Source organism: Leucopleurus acutus (assembly GCF_964270905.1).
Source record: "Leucopleurus acutus genome assembly, chromosome: 8".
NCBI classification, from domain to species: domain Eukaryota; kingdom Metazoa; phylum Chordata; class Mammalia; order Artiodactyla; family Delphinidae; genus Leucopleurus; species Leucopleurus acutus.
The window spans coordinates 39,433,747-39,445,891 of NC_139151.1; the positions used below are offsets into that span (position 1 = coordinate 39,433,747).

Genomic DNA, 12,145 nt, shown 5'->3' on the forward strand with positions numbered 1-12,145 from the left:
AGGACCTACTGTACAGCACAGGGTTCTATACTCAATATCTTGTAATAATCTATAATAAAAAAGAATCTGAAAAGGACTATATATGTATACGTACATACATATATATATATAAAACTGAACCACCTTGCTGTACACCTGAAACACAAAATTGTAAATTAACTATACTTCAATTAAAAAAAAAGAGGCAAGTGTGTCCTCACCTGGAGTAGACAGCCTTCACAGTGGCTGCCCAGACAGCACTCCACTTGGAAGCATGTCTACTATACTCCTCCCTTCACAGGGCTAAGTTCTGAGCAGTCCATCTGCACCACAAAACCCTGCTCCCCCTCCCCTCCCCACCACTCCCATTTGACAGGATCAAACCTGAAGGGCCCTGTGACCCAAGCAGAGTCACTTACAGTCTCTGGTCTGGGACCGTGTGAGGGGGAGCCTCTGGGTGAGAGGGGGATGCTGACACAGAGAGGCAGCCCAGCTCTGAGGCTAGTGAGCACGTCCCACGTGTGCACTAGAGAAACAAAGCAAGCACACGGTGGAGAGTGAAGACTCAAGCAGATGGACATGGAGAGGTGGATGAGCGTCCACGGCGAGAAGGAGAGCGGGAAACAGAGCCACATGGACCAACACTGAGCCCCCCAAAACCATCTGCCCTTGATTCTCACAAACAGGCCAGCCCAGGCCCCCCGCCCCTGGCCCCTGCGAGGCCTGCACACACGTCCTGCCTGGGGCCTCCTTCACACACAAAGATACTTCTTTAAAAAAAAAAAAAAAAAAAAATTCCTCTTATCTGGGCCTAAGCTAGCCCAGTTGGATTTTTCTTTTTGTAACCAAAAGATCACTAAGACACTCTCTGTTGTTTCTTTACACCTCTATTCCCGTCTCCACCAAGAAAGGACTTGATAGTAATGCCTTAGGACAAGGCTGACCAACACTAATGGCACTGACTCTGGTAACTAGTCACTTCTCCATGCTGATAAAATGGACTCCCTCTTCTGAAAAGATGTCTGAATAATTACTTGCCATATTATCTCTTCCTAAAATGTTTCCTCCTGTTTCTTCTTCCTCAGGATTCTTTGGCCCTGAGTTCCATATCCCGGCACCATATCTTATAATTCTGAGCAGCTGCTGGAGCCTATTCCGAGGGTCAGCTATGATTTATGGGGTAACTGAAGTCAGATCCTCTTCGAAGTCCTTTTTTTTTTTTTTTTTTTTTTTTGCGGTACACGGGTCTCTTACTGTTGTGGCCTCTCCCGTTGCGGAGCACAGGCTCCGGACGCGCAGGCTCAGCGGTCATGGCTCATGGGCCCAGCCGCTCCGCGGCATGTGGGATCTTCCCGGACCGGGGCACGAACCCGTGTCCCCCGCATCGGCAGGCGGACTGTCAACCACTGCGCCACCAGGGAAGCCCAGAAGTACTTTCTTCTGAGGTTGTGGGAGTGGAAAGACAATAGGAAGGTATTCCAACTACTTCACTATCCGCAAAGCTATTTAGGTTCATTCTGCCTCAAAGACATGCTACCCTTGGAAGCTCATTCTTATATCCGCCCTCACCCCTTCACCCCGGTTTGAGTGTCAAACTGACAAACCCGGAAAGAGATCCCCAAAATATAATCCAAACAGAGCACTGTTCACATCGTGTAAGAGTGATCTGTTCACATGAGGTTTATTTGATACAAAACAACACAAGAGATGACCTACCTTTAAAAGCCACACTCATTCATTCGGAAATGAAAAAGTGATAGAATACAAAGCTGACCCCATAACGCCCCTGGTTTGGCTTTTTGTTATCTTTTAAAAATTTGCTGATAAAGTTTCTCAGGTAAGGAAGCTCGTTATTTCAGGAAAGGGTGTTGGGCGCTCTGCCTTCCCTGTATGCATGTGCGAGTTGCCATGGTTCCAGGCAACGGGAGACAAGGGTTGTGAGTGGGCGACTAAATAGGTCTGTTAACAAACACAGGGACACTCCAGCCAGGGCTTGTTTTTAAATGGCTGAGAGTGAACTGTTTTAAAACGAATTGTGTAACAAAGAAAATTAAGAAGGGGAGTTCAACCAGACTCTGTTCTGCAGAGCCCTGGGAGAGAGAAGGATGGGGAGAGAGGAGAAAACGGATGCAGTGGGCCAAGTAGGAAGGAGGAGGCGTCTGACAAACACACCCCGGTCTCAACCAGAAATCTGTTCGGGTTTCGTGCGTTTTACATACTGGGCTTCCAGATACGCTTCCTTTTAAACAAGAGCTCTGAGTTTGAAAGCCAGTGGTTCAGACACTACAAGAGAAACACAGATTTGTGGAAATGGCTATTGTTAAGATGTAGGGAAGACATTTTTTTTGAGAAATGAATCAGTACGAGAAAGTGAGGCAAAGACTGAAGTGTGAAGGATTTATTCAATCTTTGTTGCCCCAAGTTAAAAGGAAAAGAGAAACTTTCCCTTTTACAAAGTATTATGGCAGCAAAATTACTCTAACACGCAAATTAGTTTCCCAGGCCCACCCTAAAGGCTACACACTGCACGAAGCTTTTCTGATTCCTTCAGTAAAACAGATCTCTCCTGTACGGGAGAACCTGCACACGTACACTTTGCTGGGGGAAGGTAGTTCTTTCACGAGTCTTTATACCACATTCTGCTTGTACTCCAGGTACAGTGGCTGATGTCCGTCTGACTTATCCTTCCTACTGGGCTTACTTCATAATGTGTCTAAACCCCTCTATCTTTGTAGGACTTTAGGAATCTAAGATAGCGTGTTTCGTATGTGAAGAAAGAAATATGACAAGTTTAGGCAACAGTCACAGAATAAGAGGATCCTATCAATACAAGATCAAATTCTAACTGGATATTTAAAATAAAATTCAAAAATGATCCTTTTCAGATGCTTATCACTGGAAAGTAACGAAGCCGAACCACAAAATCTTCTAGTAATCTAACGGAGGAAAACAACACATTTTGGTCTTAACATACTTAATTTATCTCTTGCTCTTTAATATCCAGGAAGTGAGTTTAATACCCCAAAGTGCTACTTTTTGTAGCACCAAATGTAAAATATCTCAGGTATGATTTGGTAACATATTTATTTGAATACCAGTAAAAGCTCTCTCAATATAACTTTTTCTAATCTACTCATTCTTCATATTGCATTTTTTTTTTTTTTTTTGCGGTACGCGGGCCCCTCCCTGCCGTGGCCTCTCCCGTTGCGGAGCACAGGCTCCAGACGCGCAGGCTCAGCAGCCACGGCTCACGGGCCCAGCCGCTCCGCGGCATGTGGGATCTTCCCGGTTCAGGGCACGAACTCGTGTCCCCTGCGTCGGCAGGCGGATTCTCAACCACTGCGCCACCAGGGAAGCCCCATATTGCATTTTTATTTTAGAAACTATACTTATACACCCAGGTATAAATCATAGGTATTTTTTTACCTGCCTAGATTTATACATAGGTAGCCTGCAAACTCACTTGACTGAATATACACCCATTCATCCAGCTCAGCTTCCACATGTACTGTTCAACCTTCTACTTTATTTTTTTTTAACTTGAAGTAAAAATGTACTGCTACTTCTGTGTCACTGCAGACAGCGTAATAACAAATTAAGCAATGAGTTAAAAATGCCACATAAATACAGGATGCACAGAGCATTTGATTTTGACTATACACCTACGCGTGAATCGATTAACAACTAAACCTGATAACTTACACTTTCTATAACCTCCACAGAAGTCCTTTTTTGCTTTCTCTTTTCTTAATACAAAAAGGTAAATAACATACACGTCTATTTCCAGGTATGGCAAAGTAAGACCCTACCAGACAATCTGGCTGCCCCTGCAGAAAACAGCCAAGAAGCCTGGATATAATGCAGAGAGCAATGACCTTGACAGGAGTGAAAAGTGAGGCAGGCCGACAGATGGCGTGAGAGGCCACTCACTGCAGAGGACAGAGCTGCACCTGTGCTGGGGCTGGACTGTGGCCATTGTCACATTTCATGGCACTGTACACTTAAAATGTGTACACTTTACTGTGTGTACATATAGGCATATATTATATACCTATATTTGGTTTAATGAAGGCATTATTATAATATGCATAATTAAATGATGCTTTCTAAATGCGCCCTTTGAAGGGCAGATATGGCTTAACGCCAAAACCCGGCTGAAAGATAGTTGATGCTGAGGAAATTGTTATATCTGGGACAGAAGGGACTCGATCTACGACTGACCAGGGAGAAAGAAATGCATCACCTGCAATTATATGTTCTCCCTTCCTTAACTTCTGCGACCCCTCCCATTGTCATTTTTGTAACTTGCTTTGAGCAGATCCTTTTATTCTTCTTTCTACCAAACCACAGTCTTTGTCGGCAAGAAGAAAATTAGTAGCAGATGCAAGCTTATTTTTAATGGTCCAAGACCAAATTTTCCGAACTTAAAGCAAACACTTCGTCCTGTCAAAGTTCTTGGATTCCATTAAGATACAACTGTATGTTCTCTCTCCAATTCATGAACCAAAAATAATTTCAAAAACTAATTGTAAGAAACTATACCACAGGGTTACTCATTGTGTTCTGCGAATTTTTTATTCTTATCATCCAGAGAACAAAGAGTTTAATTTCATAGACATTTTGAGAAAACTCTGAAGAGTCTAAACTCTATGCTGGTCTCGACAGTTTTTTTTGTTTTTGTATCTGTAGTGGATTATCCAGTAAGGCCTTTTATTATAACTGGCTCTGGTTCAAAGACAGATGTAGAAGTCAGAAACACAGAATGTTCATTCCAGTAGTTAGCACTCATTTGAGATGACCTGAATACATTATTATTAAGTCACATTACTGGGCTAAATAATTTGCAGTAAGACTTCTAGTACAAGAATTATTTATGTTCGCTTACTAAGGCTGGATTCCTCTCTGGGTAAAAATGTGAAATCTTTCATCACCCCCAGAGCCAACAGAGATGACCTTTGGAGAAGGGGAAGGAGAAAACAAGAAAAAGGAGGGGTTCTTGTCATGGTCTTGCATTAAGCACCTAGGGGGCCTTGGACAAATCATTTGATCATCCTTGGTCACAGTCTCTTCTTTAACGAAGCATGGAGGCCATGCTAAACGAGCTCTAAAATCACGGGGAGTCCAACCCTGCCACCTCTTCCCACCTCCCTGGTACACAGGAAGTGGCTCTCCAGAGTCAGGATGCCCCGGGTTCAAAACCTGTCTTCTCCACTTACCTGCCTGTATGACCATGAACAAGTTACTTAACCTTCCTGTGCCCCAGTTTCCTGATCTATTAAATACCTGTAACACCTCCCTCACAGGGCTGCTTGGAGGATGAACAGAGACGGTGTACCTACAGAGGTTAGCGCAGCGCTTGGCCCACAGTAAGTGCTCAGCCCGTGGTGGCAGCTGTTACTGCCGTTAGATGACCTGAACCAGGACCTGAAGGCTAGATTACAAGGGAGCACCCCTGCAACTCCACCTGAAGATAAACTTTGAACCATCAGATCAACAGCCTCCGGAAACTCTGTCGCTCACAACGGCCATCAGATGGCCTTCTAAGGAGCCCTGGTTCAGAGGACATGTGTATTGCTGGTAACCAGACTTGTGACCTTTCAGGTCCTTTCCAACCCTGATATATAAGATCTGCAGACATCATCTCACAGCAGGATGCTTATGGGAGGATTTACGGCCCTGCTGGGAGAGGCACCCCTGAGACCTCACTACCCAGGCAGTTACTAGCCGTGGCTAACCACAGGGCTGTCCTGCCCAGCCCTGTATCCATCGTGAGCTAATTGTGGATCCCCACTGGGCTCACTAAGGTTTGTGACAGCATTTGTATGTGTCTCAGTTTATCTAATGTGAAATAATCACGCTCACCCGATTAGGAATTAAGTAAAAGATGACCGTGAAACTCTCCCAGGAAAGAAAATAACAGTTATATCCTGATTTATAAATTAGGACAATTTACAAAATAAGACCTAAATACTTCTGAAGTTCTTTATTTTCCATCCTCCTTTTGCTGGGGTTTCTTCTTTCCCTTTCTCTTCCATGACCAGTGCCTGGAGCAGAGGTTCACAGGCTATGCCCTGCAGGCCAAAGCCAGCCCACAGTCAGGCCACTTGTCCACGGCTCGTCTATGGCGGCTTTGGGGCTACAGGGACAGAGTTGAGTAGTTACGGCCCCCAAGCAGAGAATTATTTACATTCCGGCCCTTTACGGAAAGAGTTTGCTGACCTATGGCCTAGAACACTGCGCATTCATGGTAGGTAGCCAATAACCGTTTTTGAATACGTGATAATGGTCATCATTTCATTCAACATCCAACAAATGTTTATTAAATGCTTCTAAGCACCAGGTACTGTGCCAGCTTCTGAAACACAGTGACCTGGGGCTACGATGGTGCGGATGACAGTCAGGGTCCACGCCCTCGTGGTGTGGACAGTTTAGGACGGGAAGAGAGCAAATGATCATCCAAACACTTCCTTATTTACAGTATGATGAGTGTTTACAAAGGGAACAGGGTACTGGCAGAGTATATAAAAGGAAGACCGGATCCTATCTCAGGCAGCCTTCTCTAACCGCCATTTAATTTGAGCCGAGACCTGAACGTGGATTTCTTGCCTCTGAACTGCCAGCGAAAGTGAGGGGTCCCTGAGGCCACATGAAATGCAAATGGGTTTCAGTCTGGTTTTCAGTCTGTGCTTCCTCCATCCATCCGTCCAGCTATGAGTGCAAGGAACACAGAGCGTAATGAAGTTCGAGACACTTGATTTTTCAATCCCCAAACAGGAATGCTAAGCAAAAAAATAATTTTAAAACCAACAAGGTGAAAATCATAAGTCAGGTTCACCTGTTAGACACTGGATATCGACACATGACCAAGAGACCGTTCTGCTATCGGCTCTGGTTTTTTAAGCACGGAAAATCGGTCTAAAATGAGGAACATTACTCTTCACACTTGGGGAGAAGATTTGATGGAACATAAACGGATGCCCTGCAGCCTGGGTGCGCAGCTGGCCGTCATGGAGGTTTGAAGTTTCTTGGTGCTGCCTGTCAAGGTTGATCAAGCGGTTTAAGCACTCCTATGCTCTGCCTTCCAAACCCAGCAAGGCTCGGCGGGCCACCCAGGCATTCTTTGGGAACACGGCCCATTGACCCCACCCTGAAAACTGGCAGGTCCTTTCAGAGAAGGTGGAGGGAGAATGCAAAGGAGCAGGAAGGAGTGCTGCAGAATAAATGCATGGTATAAAGTCTTCTTTGCATTTCCTATCATCGGTTAGCCCGAAGAGCTCTGCTGGCTCAATGGGGAGATTTATTCCTCTATTTCTTTAGAGGAAATGTAGGTACAGGGAGATTAAGCATCTAACTTCAGGTCACTGAACATGTCAGTGAGAGTCCAGGAACCAGAAGATGCGGTAACTGATCCAAGATTAGTTGCTTTAGCCCATGCCTACAAAACCTTTGCTTTCTAGAATCGCACAGTCCTACTAAATATAGACGCCATCTAAAAGATCATCTCCTTCAAAGGAGAATCATTAATTTAGGGCAAGAAAATTTTCCTGGTTTAAGAGATGCACCTTGGCAGGCTTCGTGGACGATTCCTTCCGCTTTGCCCGGGAGCTGATCTGTGGTGTCTGGCATGATCTATGGATCGGTTAGTGTGAAAATATGGTCGGCTGCTACAAAAACTTTCATATACCATAACCAGCTCTCATCTCCAACACAACCACAGCAGAGTAAAGAGAAGGCGTCAGGGAACCAGAAGTCAACTATATTGTAGTATATAGCAGTCATTTTCATGAAAAAATACTACTGTTCCTCATAGTAGAAGATTTCCCTTACCTGGATATCTTCCTATTTGAAAAACCAAGGAAGGAAGGAAAGGGGGAAGGTGGAAGGCAAAAAAAAAATCAAGCATTTTTAAGTTGCTTCTTCTTCTGAAGGTAGTTCATTAATAATTTCGCCTAATATCTTGAAATAATTGAGCAAAACCAGAGGTAGCTCCCAACATGACTGGGAGACATTGAGCTAAAAAGAACATTTTGATACTATGCACCATATGAGAATTTCAAGCCTGTTGTTACAGGGATTTCCCACTTTTACTCAGTCCCTCAATAAACATTTATTAAGTGCCAGGTACATAAAGATCCCAAGGGTTTTAATGAGGGTTGGGGATGGATGTTGGTAAAGAATGCCTATAATTCTCTCACCTAGTGGAGGAGATCCATGCAAAGGAATGGTGCCCACAGAGAATGTAGGCAGAGTAGGTGCTTGTAGTAGGGGCTTCGCACTGAGTCCGGAGCTGCGAGCACCAGCAGGCCCACAGAGGAGGAAGAAGCCCAGTGCATCCACGTGTGACAACATCTAACCTCGCCTTCCTACTGAAGCCTGATAGAAACCCACAACATGATGTAATGAAACCCAATGAGGATTCAGAATAAGCTCCTTATGCTCTATGTAGGTCAACAGAATTAATGTTTATGTCATTGTAGTTTCTGCTTTGTGTTTCACACAAGCCCTTAGAGGAGATACAAAAACCAGAGGGATTTTCTTTTAGGAAATTATTTTTGTCTCTTTTATGTTCTATAAGAGACAGAAAATCAAAGTACCTAAGATAAAATTCAAGGGTAAGATGACGATTATGAGATACACTGAAAATGGCAAGTTACTATTATTTTTAATAGAGTGGTACCACACTTTTTTTTGGTTCATTTTTAAACCCATGGGGATTATAAGGGAAAATCCTATGAATTAGTCTTGACTGATTTACACCCATTACTTATTAATTTAAACAAATGAATGCCCAAAACACCTTTTTTTCTTAGACAGGGACATTTAACAAAAGCCAGAATCTGACTTACATAGACTTCAGTTTAACCGAATATGCTGAATCCATGGGGCCTAAAGAACCCTAACGGGGTGGTGGTGGGGAGATAAGTTGATGGCCATCCTGTAACATGACTGCGTTTCATCCTGGAATAATACAAGCGTGCCAGAGCTAATCAGCTCCCCCTCCACTCAAGAATATAAGAAGATCATCTGTGCCAGTCTTGTTTCCCCACATCTAATATTTTATTTTTGGCTTTCTGACCAACTAGTGATGGAAACTCTGCAGTTACCAGTTTTCAGAAAGAAACAGTTAAAACGTTTCACTTATTGAGAAGACAGAGCTAAGAATGATGACAGACATTCCCGGGGCACTGCGTTTAGTGTACAGTGGGCTGTGTCTGGTGTGTGTGTGTGTGTGTGTGTGTGTGTGTGTGTGTGTATACACAAGCACGCACGCATACATGTGACAAATGAGTGAATGGGAAAACTAGGAATCTCAGTAAGTTAAAAAAGCTAAAGGACCAAGAAGTCCCAGTTTCACTCAGATCAGAAAGGAAATTGGCTAGATGCCCTGTTTTTAAGGAGCAATTTGGCTGCAAACGTATTTGGAAAAACAAATAAGTAAGACCAGAAAACACACGCACAAATTTTTGAATTCCTCCAAAGAGAAAAACACAACGCCATGAGGTGACAGGGAAAAACACTCCTCAGAGCCATCAAATTCCTAGGCACTCCATTCAGCAAGGTTTTTGATACAGGCAAATCTCACATCCGAGAGGAGCACAATTATCGCCCTGTTGAATGTTCATTTCAACTTGTAGAGCTAAGTGGTAATGACCAAGGCAGTCCTTCCAGGCCTTCATCAGGCTCCAACTAAAGAGCAGAATTTTGTTTCTTTAAAGAAAACCTACTCTGGGCGGCAGGGAAATTTAGAAATCATGCCAGGAAGGATGTTCCCCTTCCGTTAGCTGAGAGTTTACAGAAGTCCTCCCGACCGCTCATGCCGCAAGAGTGCCTTGGGCGCTCTTGGACCTGGACTCCAAGCTTCAACCTGAACACTGAGCAAAAAGGTCAAACATGTTATTATTCCCTTTCCTTCTAACTTTTCCACTGGCCAAGGTGGTTGTCAGGGGCTTCCCACCGTAGCCTTAGCTCCTGGTAGGCGTGAGCCAGAGAAGTCACTACTATTTGCTATGCAGTCAGACCTGCCTTTCTCTTAGCCAAGCATTGGAATCTCAAAAGACTCATTTGAAAAGGATGGCTCCTCTCTCGAGTGCCCAAAGTTTATAATTATGATTACTAGGCACTGAAAAGTACTCTTACAATAGAGCTTCTAAAAAGCTATACAGATAACTGAACACATTAATAATTGCGAAGAGAGATAGTAATTTGTGCCTGCCATTCTGTGCCCACGTGCTAAAAGGAAAGCCTGACAGAGAGCACCACCCATCACCAGCCTCCAGGGTACGTCTGCACCTTTGTTATTACACCTGCTCACTTAGCTATGGGCATGAGATGGCTCAACATGCTCAAACCTTCACTGGGGGCTTCCCTGGTGGCGCAGTGGTTGAGAGTCCGCCTGCCGATGCAGGGGACATGGGTTCGTGCCCCGGTCCGGGAAGATCCCACATGCCGCGGAGCGGCTGGGCCCGTGAGCCATGGCCGCTGAGCCTGCGCATCCGGAGCCTGTGCTCCGCAACAGGAGAGGCCACAGCAGTGAGAGGTCCGCGTACCGCAAAAAAAAAAAAAAAAAAAAAAAACCTTCACTGGTTACTTAATCCCAACTCCTCCTCCTCCTGCTTTTTATTGGTAAAGGACGACCACACATCTAGTGGCTCTAGTCACACTCTTTTCTCTCTCTCTCTCACTGTCCTTATTCAATTGGTCACCAAATCCTACTAATTTGTCACCTGTTTATCTGTCTCCTACCCTCCACTACTACTTCTGTCTTGGTTCAGGACCTCTACCTCTCTTGCCCAGATACTAAAATATCTGTTAACTAGTCTCCTTGCCTACAGGTTAGTTCTTCATGAATTTCTCTCCTCCTGTGCCTCCCTAATTGGCTTCTAAAATATAAGGCTTGCAAACAATGAAATCATAAACATACTTGAAGAAAACATAGGTGAATATGTTTATAATTTTGGATTGGAAAAAGCATTTCTAAGTATGACATAAAACCTAGAAGGCATAAACACAGTCACTTGAAAAATCTTCTGTAAGATAAAGAACACTATATTCAAAGATAAAAAAACAACTGGGGAAAATATCTGCACTATATTTGGCAGGGGACATGCTAATTTCCTTCATATACAAAGAGTTCTTCCAACTCACTAAGAAAAAAACCTATTGTAAATTTGAAATAACATCTCAAGTCCATCTCTTGGCTACACCAGGAGACAAGAAGCTAATGCAAATAATTGTAAAGCTGTGAGGAAGGCACAACGTGTCCTGAAAAGACCAGGTACTGAAAAATTGGTTAGATATCACTGCTAGCAAACCTGCTTCAAATGTCCTGCCAAGATGCAATTACATTACATGTCAACACTAAGGCACATTTCAGCAGCTGAAAAATGCCCCTGGACTCTCTTGTTTACGCCTCTGGAACACAGCAGCGTATGTTTGCACAGAACAAATCATTCCCTGTAAAGCTGGAAGGGCCTCTTTGCCTACGTTATTGATGTTTTAGCTTTGAGCCAGAAGGTTAAAATCTTTGAGAACATTTCCGAACTCACACGACACCAAAACCTATTAGTCCGTTAGCACAGTCTAGGCTGAGAGGTTACAGCAAATGCCCATCAGATGAAACTCGCTGACGTTTCCATTTTGACCCAAACTAAGTGACAAAATAATATCCCCTGACAAGAAGGCAGAGTATCAGCAAAGTGACGTCACTGACATAACTGCCACAAAGATACTTACTCTACCTAAGCACACGATCACCCAAAATTAAGGTGTCAAAATCAAGTGCAAATAGTACAGATGACTCATTTTTCAAATGAAAGCTCAGATGAAATGGTAAATCTACTGCACCCACGAGAAGAAATAACTTTTGTTAGGAAACTGAATAATTCAAGACGCTGATATATATAGCTCTGTACGTGAGTCTGGAGCACGGGCCAATTCACCTACCTGCAAGACTGCAAAGGAATCTGATGCAAAAGCCCAAGGTTGTATTAGTGTCCATTTGCCAAAACAGAATTTAAAAAATGAAGCCGAGACTCAAAATGGAATGCAATCATGAGTAAATCTGGGAAAAACAAAGGAGCTTAACCCCAACAAATAGTACTGGAAATTAGAAAGTTTAAGCAATTGTTTCCCAGCCTTGAAAGTGTAGAGCTGCGTTGAGCGACCC

The 12,145-nt window shown here is 43.8% G+C and overlaps 1 protein-coding gene across 2 annotated transcripts in view; it reads right to left on the minus strand.

Annotated features, from left to right (window-relative positions):
• AMOTL1 (angiomotin like 1) overlaps nt 1–12,145 on the minus strand; it is a 103,430-nt gene that overhangs the window by 25,792 nt on the left and 65,493 nt on the right. The window lies entirely within an intron of this gene.